The sequence below is a fragment of the Phacochoerus africanus genome, chromosome 13 (genome assembly GCF_016906955.1).
Source record: "Phacochoerus africanus isolate WHEZ1 chromosome 13, ROS_Pafr_v1, whole genome shotgun sequence".
Taxonomy (NCBI): domain Eukaryota; kingdom Metazoa; phylum Chordata; class Mammalia; order Artiodactyla; family Suidae; genus Phacochoerus; species Phacochoerus africanus.
The window spans coordinates 20,127,014-20,146,588 of NC_062556.1; positions in this window are offsets into that span (position 1 = coordinate 20,127,014).

Sequence of the window (19,575 nt, forward strand, 5' to 3'; positions counted from 1 at the left end):
GAGCATGAAAGTGGGGAAGAGAGAGTTATTCAATAGTGGAGAAACCTGACAAAGACTATGTCTAATGTGATGACAATATCATTTTATCTTTGTAAAATGATAACCCATTACATCGATCTAATCATAAGAAAAACATCAGATTTTCAAAATTCAAATAGAGGATTATACTACAATATACCTGATGAGACTCCTAAAAACTGGTAAAGTCATCAAAAAACAAAAATCTGAGAAACTTTCATCACCAAGAGGTGCCTAAGGAGACATGAAGATGAAACTTAATGTAGTATCCTTGATGGGATCCTGGGACAGAAAAATGACATTTGGGAAAAACTAAGGAAACAGAAGTAAACTGTAGACTTTCACTGAAATTACATATCAGTGTTGGTTCATTACTTATAACAAATATACAATAATAATGTGAAACGTAAATATTGGAAACTATAGGGAAGTATATGGGAACTCTGAATTATATACTAAATTTTTATGTAAATCTTAACTTTTCTAAAAAATAACACCTATTATTTTTTTTAAATGCATACATGTAGACGCAGGTCAATGCCAGATTATTCCTTCCTGTGTTCAGGTTTCTAAGTATTAGAGTTTCAAGCCTCATTGGCTAAGAGCTGGTCCTTTCATTCACCACAAAGATACTCACTTTGTGGATTCTAGAAAAAAAACCGTTACAGACGGCTTCAGGCAAGAGCATGCATTAGACTGAACAAGTGGCCCAGTATGTTTTGGGATATACAGTCCTTAGGGCATGAAGTCATACTGCTCTTTTCACAAGATGGACTTAGCTGTGGGAAACTAGGTTAGAAAGCAAAGTGGATGAAACCACAGGAAAGCCAGGTGCTGCAAGAGGATTAATATTAAAAATATGCAAGATCCATAATGTCTATTTCAATCATAGTGATGTTAATTCTGAACATCTAGAACATGCTTATAAAAAACAAACATCCATCAGGTTCCTCCTGGATTACTCTAGTAATTAATGCATGATAGCACAATTCAGGTGACTTCTTAAACCTCTGAGGTGTTTTTGAGTAAACCAATTTTTCATGACTATCACAGAGGTAAATGTCATATTCTTAATATAGATGTTTTAGATCCCAAACTCAGAACAGTTTTAGCAACTATTTCTTTTTTTAAATTTAATTTTATTGGCATATAGTTCATTTACAATATTATATTAGTGTCTTGTATACATCAAAGTGAATCAGTCATACATATAAATACATCCATTCTTTTTTCCCATATAGGTTATTACAAACTATTGAGCATATTTTCCTGTGATATACAGTAGGTTCTTGTTATTTATTTATTTTGCTTCTTAGGCTGCACCCACGGCATATGGAGGTTCCCAGGCTAGGGGTCCAGTCATAGCTACAGCTGCCAGCCTATGCCACGGCCACAGCAATGCAGGATATGAGCTGCATCTGCGACCTACACCACACCTACACTGAGCAAGGCCAGGGATTGAACCCACAACGTCATGGTTTCTAGTCAGATTCATTTCCATTGCATCATGACGGGAACTCCAGTAGATTATTGTTAATCATCTATTTTATACAGTAGAGTTTATGTATTACTCCCCCCTCCCAATTCTTATCTCCCCCCAGTGGTTTCACCTATGGTAACTGTAAGATTGGTTTTGAAATCTGTCAAGTTTGTTTATGTTTCTAAAATAAGTTCTTTTGTATCATTTTTATTAGATTCTACATATAAGTGATAGCATATGTTATTCATCTTTCTCTGACTTACCCAGAGGAAAGCATAGGCAGAACACTCTTTGACATAAATTGCAACAAAATATTTTTGGATTCACCTGGTAAAATAATGACAATAAAAACACAAATAAACCAATGGAACCTAATTAAACTTAAAGGCTTTGCACAGGAAATCATAAAAAAAAAAAGACAGCCCACATAATGGGAGAAAATCTTTGCAAACGAAGCAACTGACAAGGGATTAATCTCCAAAATATACAAATATCTAATGAAGCTTTATATGAAAAAAATAAAAAAAAAAAACATCCAAAAAATGAGTTCCCACTGTGGTGCAAGGGGATTAGTGGCACCTTGAGAAAGCTGAGCCACAGGTTCCATCCTTAGCCAGCACAGTAAGTTAAGGATCCAGTGAGGTGGCAGCTGCAGCTTAGGTTGCAACTGCGGCCTGGATCTAACCTGGCCTGAGAACTTCCACATGTCGTGGGGCAGCCAAAATTGAAAAAAAAAAAAAAAAAGAAAAAAGGCAGACTATCTAAACTATTTATTAATGGTTGAAGTACTTCTTGGGAAATCAAATTGTTCTCCCATAGGCTTACATTTTTTTTTTGTTGTTTTTCATTATTTTGTCATAATTTTTTTGTTTATTATTTTGCCTTGACCCCAGAACTTTTGGTTTTGTCTTATAACTCTCAGCCTCTCCTTATCTGTCTACAAACACTTTAGCATGCTTTCTAAACCATGAACACTTTTGAAATTCTAATGTAAATTTTGAAAAGGGTAAATAGATCCTTTCCTTTTCCAAGCCTTGCTGTTAGATTGGGATCATGTGACATGTTCTGGCCAATGGACTATGAACAGAAATAGTGTCTACTTCAAGGATAAGGCAACTACAGTAGATGTTCCTCTTTATACATCTTTTCCCCTCTGCAGTGACCCCAAGGCTACATAGTCCACTTGGTACAGCTACAAGAAATCACAGCTTCCATCATCTTGGGTCTCTGAGAGGCTTGTGGAGCAGAATTCTCTGCCCACTAATATGGGGCAAGTACCATGAGCAAGAAATAAACTTTGTGTTAAGCCACTAACATTTAAAAATTATTTAGTTACCACATCAAAACATTTCCTACCCTAAGACAAAGAATTATTTTATAAAGTGAATGCAATGGGGGTTAAAATGTGAATAGCACAGGCATAGGCAAGTAAAAAGTGATCTTTCTTTATTCCTTCTTTTTTGGCTAAACCCATGACATAGCAAAGTCTCTGGGCCAGAGATCAAATATGAGCCAGAGACATGATCTACATCACAGCTGCAGCAATGCTGGAGCCTTAATCCACTGCACTCAGGATTGAACCAGTGCCTCCACAGAGACAAGACGGGTCATGAACCCACTGTACCACAGCAGGAACTCCAAAAAGTAGTCTTTTCTTTCAACAGCTATTCTCATTTCATCTTGGAGCTCCATTTTAATATCCCAGAAAATAAAGTAAACTGCTTAAAATAAGAAGTTCTTAAGCTTAGTCCATCTTTTTCTTGATAATAACCTCATGTGATACTCAGTTCAAGACTGAAAAACAAAAACAAAAACAAAAAGAAATGGGGAGTTCCGTCATGGTGCAGCAGTTAACAAATCTGACTAGGAACCATGAGGTTGCAGGTTCAATCCCTGGCCTTGCTCAGTGGGTTAAGGATCCGGCGTTGCCGTGAGCTGTGGTGTAGGTTGCAGATGGGGCTCGGATCCCTCATTGCTGTGGCTGTGGCGTAGGCTGGTAACTACAGCTCCGATTGGACCCCTAGCCTGAGAACCTCCATATGCCATGGGAAGCGGCCCTAGAAAAAGGCAAAAAGACAAAAAATTAAAAAAAATACTAAAACTCCCAGTCATGGCCATTTGTCTTCTCTAAATATGGTTTACTTTCCTTCTTCCTGAGACCATATTTGACCTCATGTTGAACTATGTTTTTCCTCATGGATTTACCAGGGGAGTTCTCCTATGCACAGCTCTCCTCCCTGCTCTCCCAGTCCATGTGGTGATGTGTTTGGTTTGCTCTGGTCCCTGTGCTGGTATCCACCAGGGTGGATCTACTTCTGCTTGGACTTCTGGGGAATGTACTAGATCCAGATGCTGAAATCAGCAGGGGCTGTGACCTGCCTCTGTTATGACGCCCCTGTGCTCTGCAGCAGGGGTCAGCAAACTTTTTCTCTAAAGGGCCAATTAATAAGTATTTTAGGCTTTGCAGGCCACATACAATCTCTGTTGCATATTTTCCTTCTTTTTTCTTGTTCTTACTGTTCTTGTGATGGTGGTTGTGGTGTTAGTGGTGTGGCGATGGTGGTTGGTGTTATTTTTCTTTATATTCCTTCCCCTCCTGTTCTTATTTATTCTTGTCTTCTTTAAAAACTATAAAAAAGCATTCTTAGTTCAGGGCTATAAAAAGCAGACTGGCAGGACTTGGCCCAAAGGCCACAGTTTGTCAGTCTCTGACCTACAGCCTTTCCATTCCAACATTGGGCCTTTTCTAATTCCTTCCTTCCATGGGTTTTAGGAGTTCCTGGGTTCCTGGAATGCCCAACCGAGTCTGTGGGAGGTGGTGGATGGATATTTCTGGTCCATCTGTCTAGAAAACTCTCTTTTCCCAGAGTTCCTTATTTCTGATCCCAGAAACAGCAAGGGCTGGCTCATCCTTTCACCCTCCCTTTACCTTCTGGGATTCTGTGGGGCTGTGACGGCCTAAGGCTCAGGAGACAGGAAGTACGAGCTTGCCCCAGGGGCCTGGGCAGCAGCCATCCCTTCCTAATGACACCGACTCCAAATTACCCTTTTTTTTCCTACTTCTTTTCAGGGGATCATGTCTTTTGATCTGTTAAACTTTATAGGAAAATTCTTCTACTATGTTTCCCTAGTTTTTTTTTTAAATTTTTTTTATTAAAGTGTAGTTGATTTACAATGTTTCTTCAATTTCTGTTATACACAGTAAAGTGACCCAATCATACACAGTTCCCTGTGCTGTACTGTAGGGCCCCATTGCCCAACCATTCCAAATGTAAGAGTTTGCATCCACGAACCCGAAACTGCCAGTCCATCCCACTCCTTCCTCCCTGGGAACCACAAGTCTGCTCTCCTTGGCCATGTTATTTCTGTTTTGTAGACAGAATCATCTGTGCCATACTTTAAATTCCACAAATAAGTGATACCATATGGTATTTGTCTTTTTCATTCTGGCTTACTTACTATGAGAATCTCTAGTTCCATCCCATCCATGTTGCTGCAAATGGCATTAGTTTGTCTTTTTAGCAGCTGAGTAGTATTCCATTGTGCATATATATACCACATCTTCTTAATGCATTCATCTGTCAATGGACATTTAGGTTGTTTCCATGTCTTGGCTATTGTGAGTAGTGCTGCAATGAACATAGGGATGCACGTATCTTTTTGAATGAATATTCTGGTCTTGAGTGTCACTATATAAAGGGGAAATTTGGGGATTTAGAAAATGTCTTTCTAAAGCAAACTTAGCTCTCTGTGAATTTCCAGTGCCAACAGGGGATTAAAATCACATTGTTTTTTAATATGCTATTTTTTTCCCAATACATTCCTGAAATAAGCATCCTAAATCTCCATATTACATAATTAAATAATTTGTAATGTGTCTGTTACTCATACTTATATAAGCTCATATAAATTTTCTTAAACAAGGATATAGGTATTTTAAGCTGCCAGACATCGAAACAGCTCAGCCACTGAGTATGACTTTTCCAGACTTTGCAGGAAGCCCTTAGCTTCAAGGGTAATGTAAAGCAAAGTGTTCTAAAGTTGTATATGGTAATCCTCTATTTGAATATTTTAAGTGATCATTTATTCATAAGGCCCCACTTTTTCCTCCCCCAAGATACTCGGCATGATGCTGCGGCAATTAAAAGGCACTCATAATAATAATCACTGCAGCTTCATGCCACCCTTACATAGCAAGCCTCTGGAGGTCCAGTCCTGTCTCAGGAACCGAGGGCATCTGTCCTCAACAGAGGCTCCAGCCTGTTCTCCTGCCTGGGTCACTCTTGAGAGCATCAGCTGTGACTCAGCTGTGCCATGGAAGGCACAGAGTGACGCAGTGCCGCCTAGAAAAGGAGAAGCTGTCACTGTACCTGGCTGCTTTTTTCCTCTCCTGAGAATGTTTCATTCTGTGATATCTATGGGATGAAAAACAGCAAACTGTTTTAGAGGCCCTGCAAAATGGCTCAGGCTTTGATTACAGCAAAGAATGGAATGTGTATGATGGGATTTATAATTTTTAGAAAGATTTTTGTTTTGTTTTGCTTTTGTTTTTCTTTATTTAGGGCTGCACTTGGGCCAGGCCTATGGAGTCTCCCAGGTTAGGGGTTGAATTGGAGCTGTAGCCACCAGCCTATGCCACAGCCACAGCAATGTGGGATCCAAGCCACATCTGCAACCTATGCTACAGCTCATGGCAACACCAGATCCTTAACCCAATGAGCAAGAACAGTGGATACTCCTCATGGATACTAGTCAGATTCATTACTGCTAAGCCACAATGAGAACTCCCTAGAGAGAAATAATTTTAAAAAGAGCTTAGTTTCATTCAGAAAGGCCACACCTGTGCTTATGTTCTTCTCTGACCCCCCTGCCCCACCCCTGCTCCTCTGTCCGTCTCTCTCTCTCTCGTGTGTTTAGCAAAGGAGGAGTGTCTAGTCCATCATCACATATCACATCCTTCTTCCAGGGAGTCCTGGGGATATGAAGTGGGTGCTCCTAGACCAGGGTGGTAAGGAATTGACCTTCCCATCTGCTTGGCCTGACATTTCAGCCTTACGACCACGTCTTTTGGTAACTTGTTTCTGCTTCTTGAGGCAGCATCATGGTTCTTCTCCTCTATCTTCCCACAGAGAGGGTAACCACATGTACCAGTTTGCCAGGTTTGGCAACTGAAAGTTCTGCATCCCAGGAAAAGCCTGAGTCACAAGCAAACCAGTCGCCATATCCCTGTATTCAATGGTCAGTACTGACACTCTGTTATAAGCATCTTGTTACTTGCTGGTGGCCCTCACTACGCGTGAACTTCCTGAAGGCAAAATTATGTCAAAAATTTTAAAAATGTGTTGAAAGAATGAAGGAAAGTTTGAGAGGGTAAGGGAGGAGGTGAATGAATGAATGGAACTCATTTGTCTGGTAAGATTAGGTAAGAGTTTTGCGAGGTTCATTTGTCATTTTTCCTGGGAGGGGAGCACTTATTTAAATTAGTGCTTCAAATACAATAAAAAAGCATAGATTATCTGCTTCACTGTCATGATTAAGACAATACTGGGATCATCACCAGGAGAGGTAAGTATTGAGTAGTAAAAGATCCCAGGGCCAAAGCTGAACTCTGGCTGTTTCCAAGAGGAGAAGGCAAACAATCAGGATTTTGTTCTTGATCCATCTTTTTTATTGCCAAATGAGGCCACCACATATGGTCTACAAAAAGTTCCCTGGATATTCATGTATTACCTTTTAGTCCCATTCAACTAAGTAAGTGTTGGAGCATCCATCAGAGCATTGTGCTAAGTATTGGAGGTGAGGTGGGGAGAACAAAAGCAAATCTGGCTCATTGGAAGGTGATATGAAGTCATAATTACTGCAAGGACCCTGAAGCCAGGTGACCTGGGTTTGAACTCTTACCTCCAATTCTGTGACCACAGGCAGGTGATGTAAGAGCATTAATCCTCAACTGCTTCACCTGTGAAATAATAACAGTCCCTCTCTCATAAGGCTATTGAAAAATTAAGTGAGATGCCTAACAACTTGCCTCAGCATTTGGCACAAAAAGTTCTCCAAAGTGGTAGTAATTAGCTTAATTGTTGTTGTTGTTGCTTCTGCTGTTTTCATTATTATTACTAAATTAGAGTGCTTGCCATGTAGGAGTCATGGTTTGGCTGAGAACAGTGACCACTCTTGACTGATGGACTGATGCTCCCCAAATAGGTCACAGCAAGTTGAAATACAGTCTGCTAAATACACCAATAACCTTAAATACTCTTTCATAATATGTAATGATTAAAAATAAAAGGTTTGATTCCCTATCAGTCTTGTCTTCATTTTGATTAAATCATATATTGTGGCATTACATAGAGAGCTATAGGACATTTCTTTAACTGACCATATATAAATTTAGGTACAATGATAATGAATTCTTATCGTCAGAGTCTCTCATGCAATTAACTAATTAATTTTCCATTAACACCCTGTTGAGTTCAAAAAGAATTCCTTGTACAGATATAATTACAAACCCTTGGATCTGTAAGAACACATTCAATCTCAGAACAGTTCCATCATCCTACAAGAACCCCTATGACACTAAGGCAATCTCGAGGACCACACAGCCCTTCCCTTCTAAGGGGGGTGACTCGGGGGATTTTCTTGTCAAATACTGCTCTGGAAAATGAAGCCCATTCACAGTATCCTCAAGCTTTTTAAATGCCAATCACCAAGCTGGAGAGGCAAAGATGAGTTATATGTAAAACTTTCTCAACAGCCAAAGCCTTCATACCATGGAGAGACTGCTGTGAGACAAACCTGAGCTGGTCGTTTCTCTTTCATCAGGTCCTTTGCCCTTGGGAGCCAAGAAACCCTATCAGAATGGAGTGGCAAGAGAAGATGCCTGCGGCATTAACCTCCTTTAAAGTTATGAGGAAAAAAAGAAAGCAAGCCAGACCATTATATCCCAAAGATCTGCTTCTCAGTATAATGCTATTCTATTCAAACTAGAGCATATATAACCAATGAGCAATGGAGTAAGCCCCAGGAAAACATGTTTTCCTAGAGCATCTATTTTCCTAGAAGTATGGTGGGAAAGCATTATTTTCTATTTCATCAGATAGATTCCTCATGAATTTTTATGATAAATCAGGTTATCTAAAAATATATGTCCTTTTCTGGGGCTGTCCTTCAGGCCCCAGGAATTCTGTGTTCCTTCTCCTCCTCTGAAATGTTGGTGGGGGGTTTGAATACCCAGTGTGACATGTTCCTGCGAGTCAAACACAAACTCAAGTTCTGTGACTTCCTGTTCTGAATCCGCAAGCCTTTCTCTGGTCTCACCAGTCCTCAGGCACGCACAAAAGCAAACACTCGCTGCAACAAATGTGGGGTTCCCTTTGCCTTCGTCTGTACCCCCAGGTTCCTTACACTCATATTCCCCTTCAGAAGGAAAAAAGGACTTGGTGTTCCTCTGTTTTGCTTTCCCTTGAGGACACAGAGTTCACAAGATCCTATATAACAGCTGGTAAGATTCCCTACCAGGCAAATGCAGATGGTGACGATACCACTCACGCACTGTCAGTCTGCCCAGATGCTAACCTCAGAGAAAAAAACTTACACCAGTGAGACGAGGCTATCTGCATGCTAGCAAAGAGCAGGCTGTTAAAAGGTGTGAGGATTCTCCCGGCCATGCACCTAGGCTCTGGATTAAGAGCGTGGTGGTCCAACAGAATTTCAACTGACCAAAGATCCAGGATTGATTACCAGATCATGGAAAAGAAACTACTCTGACTTTTCCAGGAGTGATTAATGTCTTTTTGCAAGTCAAGGAACAAGAGTGGTCCAGATGTTTGTGTTTCAGATACTGGACACCGTGTGGACCACAGACCCACAGACAGCCAGCCAGTCATCTTTACAGCCCCTGTGTCTTTGGTGGTTGCAAGGAAAGGGGGTGGTTTGGATGGTGGTGGGGGGTACATTACAAATGAATGATTCAGGAGAGGTAAATAAAGGCATGAACAGCTGTTAGAAGATTTTTAGTTCAAGAGGTTGAAGCCCAGGAAAAAACCAATAGAATTACAATGGTTAGAATTCCAATCAACAATTAACTATCAAATCGTGGGTAAGTTATTTAATCTCTCCAAGCCTCTGTGTGCTCACGTATAAAATAATTCAAAAAGATAAATGCATCCCTATGTTCATCACAGACTAATCACGATAGCCAAGACATGGAAACAACCTAAATGTCCATCAACAGATGAATGGATTAAGAAGACATGGTACATATATACAATGGAATACTACTCAGCCATAAAAAACAACAAAATGATGCCATTTGCAGGAACATGGGTCCAACTAGAGATTCTCATACTATGTGAAGTAATAAAGAAAAAGACAAATACCATATGATTTGTGCTATTTCTTTTATTATTTTTTTGTTGGCTTTTGTCTTTTTAGGGCCACACCCACAACATATGGAGGGTCCCAGGCTAGGGGCCTACTCCACAGCCACAGCAACACCAGATCTGAGCCATGTCTGTGACCTACACCACAGCTCATGGCAATGCTGGATCCTTAACCCACTGAGCAAGGCCAGGGATCGAACCCGCAACCTCATGGTTCCTAGCCAGGTTTTTTTCCTCTGTGCCATGATGGGAACTCCAATTTATGGTATTTCTTATATATGGAATCTAAAATATGGCTCAAATGAACCTATCTACAAAACAGAAACAGACTTACAGACCTAGAGAACAGGCTTGTGGCTGCCAAGGCAGAGAGGAGGAAGTGGGATGGAAAAGGATTGGGTTGGTAGATGCAAACTATTACATTTAGAATGGATAAGCAATGAGGTCCTACTGTATAGCACAGGGAACTGTATCCAAGCTCTTGGGATAGAATATGATGGAAGGCAGTTTGAGAAAAAAGAGTGAATATAAATGTATGACTGGGTCAATACGCTATACAGCAGAAATTGATGCAACACTGTAAATCAACTATTCTTTAATAAAAATAAAAAATAATTTAAAATGTACTCTTAACTGTTTAATAATAATACTTTAAAAATAATAATACCTAAAAATAAAAATTCCATCCATCTAAAATAAAATAATAACTCCTAAATTACAGAAAATAGCAAAGGTACAAAGAGTGAGTAATTGCCACAAGTAGATTGAATAATTTAACTCCTTTCACAGGTACAGCAATCCTAGGATGGATTTGACTTTGGCCTTTACATGGCGAATAGTCCATTTTGAAATTCAATACATGAATTATGTTTTCTTTCACTGATTTCTGTGAAAGTAAAACATTAATGAGTACTAAATTGTTACTTGCTACTTGTCTTTTTAAGAGGAATTCAGAGGTTAATAAAATGGAAATGTTTACTCAACAAAGGAGAAAAAAAAGAATTACATAAAATAGCAAATGTACAATGAGTGATTGAGTGGTCAGCACAAGTAGACCCCGAATAATTTAATATTCTTTAACAGGTAGACAGAACAGTTCAGCCTCACCTATGTTAGCAGAGTGCAGGGTAGAGAGCCAGGCATGAAAAACTGAATTATTATCTGGACAACTATGAAAAAGTGAACTAAACTGAAAAAGAGTACAACTAGGACCCAGAGAAGGTTGGTGGGAATGTAAACTGGTACAGCCACTATGGAGAACAGTTTGGAGATACCTTAGAAATCTATACATAGAACTTCCATATGACCCCGCAATCCCACTCTTGGGCATCTATCCGGACAAAACCCTACTTCAAAGAGACACGTGCACCCGCATGTTCATTGCAGCCCTATTCATAATAGCCAGGACATGGAAACAACCCAAATGTCCATCGACAGATGACTGGATTCGGAAGAGGTGGTCTATATACACAATGGAATACTACTCAGCCATAAAAAAGAATGACATCATGCCATTTGCAGCAACATGGATGGAGCTAGAGGACCTCATACTGAGTGAAATGAGCCAGAAAGACAAAGACAAATACCATATGATATCACTTATAACTGGAATCTAATATCCAGCACAAATGAACATCTCCTCAGAAAAGAAAATCATGGACTTGGAAAAGAGGTTTGTGTTTCCTTTTATCTATGTGATTCTGATCAAGTCATCTAGCCTCTGCTATTATGAAATTATGAATATTAATTTTTATAGATTATAATGTATGCATTAAAATTTGTAAATTTCATAATCATTATAAAGTAAATTTTATAAACATCATAATTTTTGTTCATTCCACCATTAGGTCAATTTGTATGATAAGCTGGTATAAGATGGAACCATGATTGTAAACAATGAAGGACTATACAATGTAAGACACTATTAGGAAGAGAGATCTTTTGAGTAGCCACATAGAAATGGGCAATAAACATATTGGATTGTATATCAAGCAAGAGTAATATTTCTCTTACTGTGGGAGAGAGAAAAGCGTGCTTCTAAGGCCAAGTTATAACTGAGTCCCTAACTTTAGTTCTAACAGGCTAACAGGTCTCATCTTAAATGCTTAGAAAACTAAACTGAGAAGAGCTGTGAGGATATGCCTGAGTCCAATGAAAAAGAACATCACTGTAGTTCAGTGCTGGTAGCTAAGGATGTGGGAGATAGGAGTGTCAGCATGTGTGCTGTGAATTTTCCATCTAACAAAATACATCCTCTCTGCCCAAAATATTACTGACAATCTACTTTTTGAAATTCTGTTCTGTGAACCCTAACTCGCCTTGTTTGCCAGTGGCTTTGAATGTTCTTTCCCTGCTTCCTGGCATCTCTTGCTTCTTCACACCAGTTTTATTTTCATTCCTCTTGGTCTAAACTCATTTCCTTGGGGATTTCTTTCATTCTCATGGGAATTCCCATGCAAATTCTAAATTTACATTTATTACCCTAATACCTGTACATATTTCTTATTGGTCATTATCACTTCAATCCAATATGGATAAATATTTATAATCATCGCTTTTCTATTCCCCTCACCAAAATGAACAACTCCTCTGTCCTAATACTCCATTCATCTCAGACAATGCAATGCTTTATATAGGTAGTTATAAAATTCAGATGTATTCTGTTGTGTTGGAAGAAATGGAATCTCAGTCAATTCAGGGATTTCCCTGTTTCCTTGGGGTTATATCCAAATCCCAAGTGTTTCATGGAGCTATGGTGTCATGAGGAGTGAAAACCATGTCCTTGCAAGTATCTGTCCATGCAGGCATCTCCTGAGACTTCCAGAACACTGCTTACTGGTCCTCAGTGACCAATCCATGCACTTTGCTGCTGAACAAGCCCTCATTTGCACCTGCTAGGACCCTTTAGGATACTGTGGTTATTTAAGACTAGAAACTTCTTAAATGAAGAGTAAAAGTTAAGAGGCAAAAAGGAGAAAAAGTAAATACCAGGTAAAATATATTAATCTGTATTTCAAAAACAAAAAGTTTTGACTTTACTCCTGAAAACAATGGAATAACAAGAACAGATCTACCCCCATCGCCCACATCTGGAACAAACAAAAATGGACAGAAAATTCCTTTAAACTTTTTAAGACCTTGTACATCAGGCAGTGAAAGAAAGTAAGAAATAGTATTGCCTGAGACATAGGGAGAAAATAAGGAGAGTACTCCAACAGCTTACTTCCTAGAGAGAGTTCCAGACTGTGTGCAAGGAGAAAGGATAGGAGGGTCCTGTTGGTCTCCATGGGTGGAGAGATGGAGCTGGGAGTCTGGGGAAGCCAAAGCAGAGGGCAGAGAGGAGAGAATTTCACACAGAGGGAACTACAGAGATCTGCAGAGGGTCTAACCTGAGTGAGTATTTATCAGAGAATTGACCAGTGTATGTACATGAGGAAACCACTTGAGATTAGAATTAAAAACTACCCAGGGGAGTTCCCATTGTGGCTCAGCAGAAACAAATCTGACTAGTATCCATGAGGATGCAGGTTCAATCCCTGGCCTCACTCAGTGGGTTAAGGATCCAGCATTGCTGTGAGCTGTGGTATAGATCACAAATGCAGCTCAGATCCCACGTTGCTGTGGCTGTGGTATAGGCCAGCAGCTATAGCTCCAATTCGACCCCTAGCCTGGGAACCTCCATATGCCCCAGATGTGGCCCTAAAAAAAAAAAAAAAAGACAAAAATACCCAAAATGACAAGAGTTCAGAGATGGCTAGGATTATTTTCACTCTAGATAGTTAAAATGAAAACATCATCATTGGAGGACACAACACAGCACTCAGAAGCTATTGCCTCAGTGGGGAAAAAGTAACCCCAGATGAAACATTGCTCTGATCTTACCTAACAAGATCTAAAAGCAATACTTTAAACATCTTAAAAGGACTGAAAATTTTCAAGTATCTTCACTGCATCCTACAATAAAGCTCAAGGATATTTATAGGGCTATAAAAATACCCAGAACCCAACAGGATAAAATTCACACTGTCATTAAATAAGAAATTAGTAAGCAGGCAGAGATGAAGGAGAATAGGACCCATAATGAGGAGAAAAATCAATCAATAGAAACAGACCTAGACATGATGCAGTTAATAAACTGGTATGAAAGAAATAAAAACCAATAAAATAATTATAACTTAACTGGACATGTCCAAGAAGGTAGAGGTAAGACTGGACATATTAAGTAGTAATATAAAAGGTAAAAAAGAGACACAAATTCAAAGTCTAATAATGAAAAATACAAGAAGAGTAACTGCATATTAGACATTAGAATAGAAAATATTAGTTAACTTGAAACAGCAAAAGAAAGTATTCAAAAAGAAGTAGAGAAAAAAATTACTCAAAAATAAAATGAATGGACTATTGGTGAGTTTTGGGACAATTTCTAAATGCCAACTATACATGGACTTGTAGTCCCCAAAGAATGAGTGAAAGAGAAAGGTGAGAAAGAATAATAGTCAAAAATTTTTCCAAATTTAATGAAAACTATAAACCCACAGAACTTAGAAACTCAACATACTCCAAGCACAAAACATAAAGAAAACCACACTAAAAGACATCATAATCAATTGATTAAAGCAAGCAATAAAGGACAAAGAAAAAAGATAAATTACATACAGAGAAACAAAGACAAAAATAATATATTTCTGGTTGAAAACAATGCAAGCTGGAAAAATGCGAAACAATATTTTGTTACTAAAAAATGTTTTAATCAATCTAGAATCTATATGCAGTGAAAATCTCTTTCAAAAATGAAGGTGACATTATTTTTCTCTTTTCATGGCTGAGTAGTATTCCATTGTGTATATATACCACATCTTCTTAATCCATTCATTTGTTGATGGACGTTTGGGTTGTTTCCACTGTTTTGGCTATTGTGAATAGTGCTGCAATGAATATGTGGGGTGCATGTGTCTTTTTCAAGGGAAGTTTTGTCCAGATATATACATTAGAATGGGATTACTGGGTCATATGGTAATTCTATGTATAGTTTTCCGCAGACTATTGCCTTTGGAATGGATTAGCAATGAGATCCTGCTGTGTAGCACTAGGAACTATGTCTGGTCACTTATGATGGAGCATAATAATGTAAAAAAAAAGAATGTATACATGTATGTGTAACTGGGTCACCATGCTGTACAGCAGGAAATTGACAGGAAACTGTAAACCAGCTATAATGAAAAAAAAAATAAAAATTATATAAAAAACAAAAAAAAAAACAAAAAACAAAAAAATGAAGGTGACATAAAAACTTTTTCTCATATACAGAAACTGAAAGAAATTATTACTAGATGACTTACTTCAAAAGATGTTTTTAGGGAGTTCCCGTCGTGGCGCAGTGGTTAACGAATCCGACTAGGAACCATGAGGTTGCGGGTTCGGTCCCTGCCCTTGCTCAGTGGGTTAACGATCCGGCGTTGCCGTGAGCTGTGGTGTAGGTTGCAGACGCGGCTCGGATCCCGCGTTGCTGTGGCTCTGGCGTAGGCCGGTGGCTACAGCTCCGATTCAACCCCTAGCCTGGGAACCTCCATATGCCGCGGGAGTGGCCCAAGAAATAGCAACAACAACAAGACAAAAGACAAAAAAAAAAGATGTTTTTAGAAAGTAAAGTCCTTCAGGTAGAAGGACTATGATACTAGTAAAAATTTGGTTTTCTAAGGAGGAATAATGACCACCACAAAGGATATCTTGTAGGTATACATAAAAAATGTTTTTCTTACTATTGAAATCTCTGTCAAAGATAACTGACTACACAAAGAATAATATAATATGGGGCTTATATAAAATTAAGCATACTGGGCACTTAAAACTTAAAAATGTACAAATGCTAGGCAGTAATCTCATGATAATTGCTGAAGCACAATAATGATGACAAAATCAATCAACTACAAAATACAAATACATTCATACAGAGGCATTTTGTTGTATTACAAGGTAAGTAAACAATGGGATCAAAGTTATGTACAGAACTGTTAGTTTTCTTTAACAGCACACGAGAGCAACAGGATTCAATAGCAACGCTAATATTTAGCTCTCCTCTGGGTTTCAGGATGCTCTGTGAATAACTTTTGACAAATCGTACTCTAAAAAATAGCAACTTTACAGAAGCTGCATCCCACACAGAACTGTTCCACTTTCAGAGACCATGGACAATTAAGCTGTCAACTTCAAATCTAATAATAATCTACTAATAAACTACCAGCTTTAAATACTAATATATTATCCCAGAGAATGTGAAGAGTGTGAAGATCTAGGTGCTTAATATATTACTTTTCAGGTAAACAGAGCCGCTTATGTATAATTCACATTAGTAAATGACATAATCACCAAATGTGTGGTAAGTCACTTCACAGAATGCTGATTAGGCATCTCCCTAGCTAATATATATAGAATATAATATAATGTAATATAATATATATATATAAACATGTATTTTTCAAATAGAGTTTAATAGCAACTTCTCTGATAAAGAGAGTTTCACTAAGGAAGGAGAAATTATTAATAATTTTTTAGGCTTTATCAGTTGTAAGAGGCTAAAATAAAAAAGATCGATAAGAAGTGAGCCATACTCTCAGAGAAACTTTCATTTCATAGAAACTGAACTACTAAGAGGACATTTTAAAGAGAATGAGGATATGTATAGCTGGATCACATTTTTATACAGCAGAAATGACCATAACACTGTAAATTGACTATACTTCAACAAAACTTTAAAAAGATGAAAAAATTAAAGAGAATGAAGTACAGATAAAATCAGAGCAGAGGGTCAAGTAATAATGATTGGACACAAAAGAGTTGGAGTCAAATAAAACCAAGTTTGACTTGCTGGCCAAGACACTGCTAATTATCAGGGAAAAGGAACAAATTACACATAGGGGGTGTTGAATAAATTTTTGAGGTCATTATTTTCATAATCATTGCAATTACAATGCTATGAATGACATGTACTAATTATTCAATAAAAATGAGATGTCTAGTCACGTTACATTAATATAACTTACATACATCAATAATTTCATAAATATTGTTTTAATGTAATCATTATGATCATCGCGAAGACAGAGAAGGCTGTGGCTTAGGGAATATTAAGAGATTTTTCAGATTCCAGCCCAAGATGGTGACTTAGGAGGCTCTTAAACGTCCCTCTTCCCATGAACACAGTGAATGTCTCTTCATGGAGCAATGACCCCTGAAATCAATCCAGAAACTAGCTGAGCGACTCCTCTATGTTCAGCAAAATGAGAAAACACCTTTGTCAAAATGGGTAGGAAAGGCTGAGATATACTCTTGCCCTAAATCCCATTCCCGGCACACTGACATACAATCAGAAGGGAACTCACTGCTCACAGCTTCTCACTATGGGGTGAAGGGTATGGACCCAACAATCTCACATCCCAGCTTTTACAACTTCCAGCTGAGAGATGGGCATCCAAACAGCTCGCTCTGAAAGTCAATGGGACTTGAACTCAGGAAACCCAGAAGACCATAGCAAACAAAGAAATGGTTTTCAAAGAGCTTGCACGTACGCACTGTGGCTACACTCACCTGGGTTTTAGCTCAGAGAGAGCACACAGAAATGCCCATCTCCTAGTCTTTTCCAGAAAAAGACTGATTTACATACTTTCAGAAGCTCTAGACAGAGGATCAGCCTTCTAATTTAGCACACATCCAGGGTGTAACTGCAAGCTTCCCTGGAGCCCAAAAAGGCCAGGGGGCACTGTCTCCATGTTCTCCCTCCGGCACCTCCAAGTCACTGGTGTCCCCCTGGAATGAGGATGTGGACATGCATTTGTGGATGCCACCCAAGGGATGTACCCCTTGACTGCCTGAATCTGGTGTTAAGTAGAGCCTGAATTCCTAAGTCTCACTGGACTGTAGCAAACAGTTCTTGACCAGCTTGCCCCCTAAGGGCTAAGTACAGAGGGAGCAGACAGAAACCACCATCTCCCAGTTTTTCCCTGAAAAGAGTCTGCTTAGGTTAAGTTGTTGCCTGAGGATTCCCTTTTGGTACAGTGGGTTAAGAACCAGTGTTGTCACTGCAGTGGGCATGGCCAAAAAGAAGAAAAAAAAAAAAAAAAGAAAAGATGCTGCCTGCGAGTCCAGCTTCCAAGCATCCTGCATTAAGGTGCTGAATGAGAGCCTCCCTGTGGGGCATTGACAGGTCTTGGTACACCCTCAACTGCTAAGGAGCCACCAAGAGAAAGTAGATGGCTTTAAAATCATGAGTTTGAGAGACAACCAAGAGCTCAGACTGGCTGAAAAGGTAAGTTTCACAAACACCAGAATATTCCATCAAGACTGAGATAGGTGGCTGAGTGCAGCTTTCTAGATTCACCGAAATATGCCTGAGCCTTTTGAAGGTCCTCATGTACACTGCACATCTCATTCACAGACTTTGCTTTAAAGCTTTTGGTGATATATAAATATATTTTTTTGGTTTGGTGATGTTTCTTGATTCTCCCAACTGATATTGGTGCCTCGGGCAGCTGTGATGTTAACCTACTGCCACTGATTATTTTTGACATATGCTCTGGGGTAGGGCTTCTCCCAAAGGGCAAGTTCTAAATCAAGTCAAATCAAGTTCTGTGAATGGAATTTTCCAGGGAACTGCCAGGTAGATGAAATACTGACACCTTCCTTGGGATGGGCCTTTTTGTAGAGCCTTCAAACCTGTCTCAGCCCTCCAGTGCCTGTTTGGCTGATAGTTTCCACAGCTACTGTGCTTATCATGCTTACAGTGATGGAGTTTAGGGCAGGGGAATGGATATAGGGTTAATTTAACTGATACAAATCTAGTTGTTCTTACTGACATTTAGTCACTTTTTGAATCAACATTCTTCAGATATTTTTTTAAGTTTTGGTTAATTTCTAGAGTTCTGAACAAGTAAGTGTTGACAATTGCTGGCAATATTCTTGTTGCTCTGTGAAAAAGAAAATTTGGAATTCCATATTCTGCCAATAAAGAAGTCTTTTATCCCATTATCATCATCCCATTACCAATCCTACATGAATCCTAGCACTTAGGTAGGGTAAGTACTATTTTGATTACACAGGTGAGGAAATAATAGAGAAATTAGTTGTTAGTGACGTTGATCCCCACAATAGGAGATAATCCTGTCATTATATAGTCTGAGTTGTATGCTTGTCATTTTCTTCTCAATTGTGCTTCAGCATAGCGTAGTGGAAAGTCTTGGGATAAATCATGAAGCCTGAAGCTTTCTTCATTTGCATCTATACCTCTTGCTTCTTCCTCAAATGCAACGAATAAAACTTCTTCCTGAGCTCTTACCTATACACGCTGTATTATGACTCAAGTATTTTCATGAAATAGCACATATAAATATTTGGTCTCCTGTCTAAAATAGAATTTTAATGTATTTTGAAAATCTTCCTTGCTCTTTAGCAGCACAGCCAAATTGCTCATTGATATGTGCTTACCATGCAATTCTAAAATTATTTTCTGAAAGATTAAGGTTCCTTTCTGTCTCTTTGACCCCATTCCTTCTTAGGTTTTAAAAGCTTCCCATTGTCTACTGGAAAAGGTTAATACTTCTTTGTGTGGCTTCATGGGGTTTATAATACAGTTTCAAGTTAGATTACTAGGCTCATTTTTATCTTCCATACTGTACAGAGGATCTATTGGCCTGCCCCCATCCC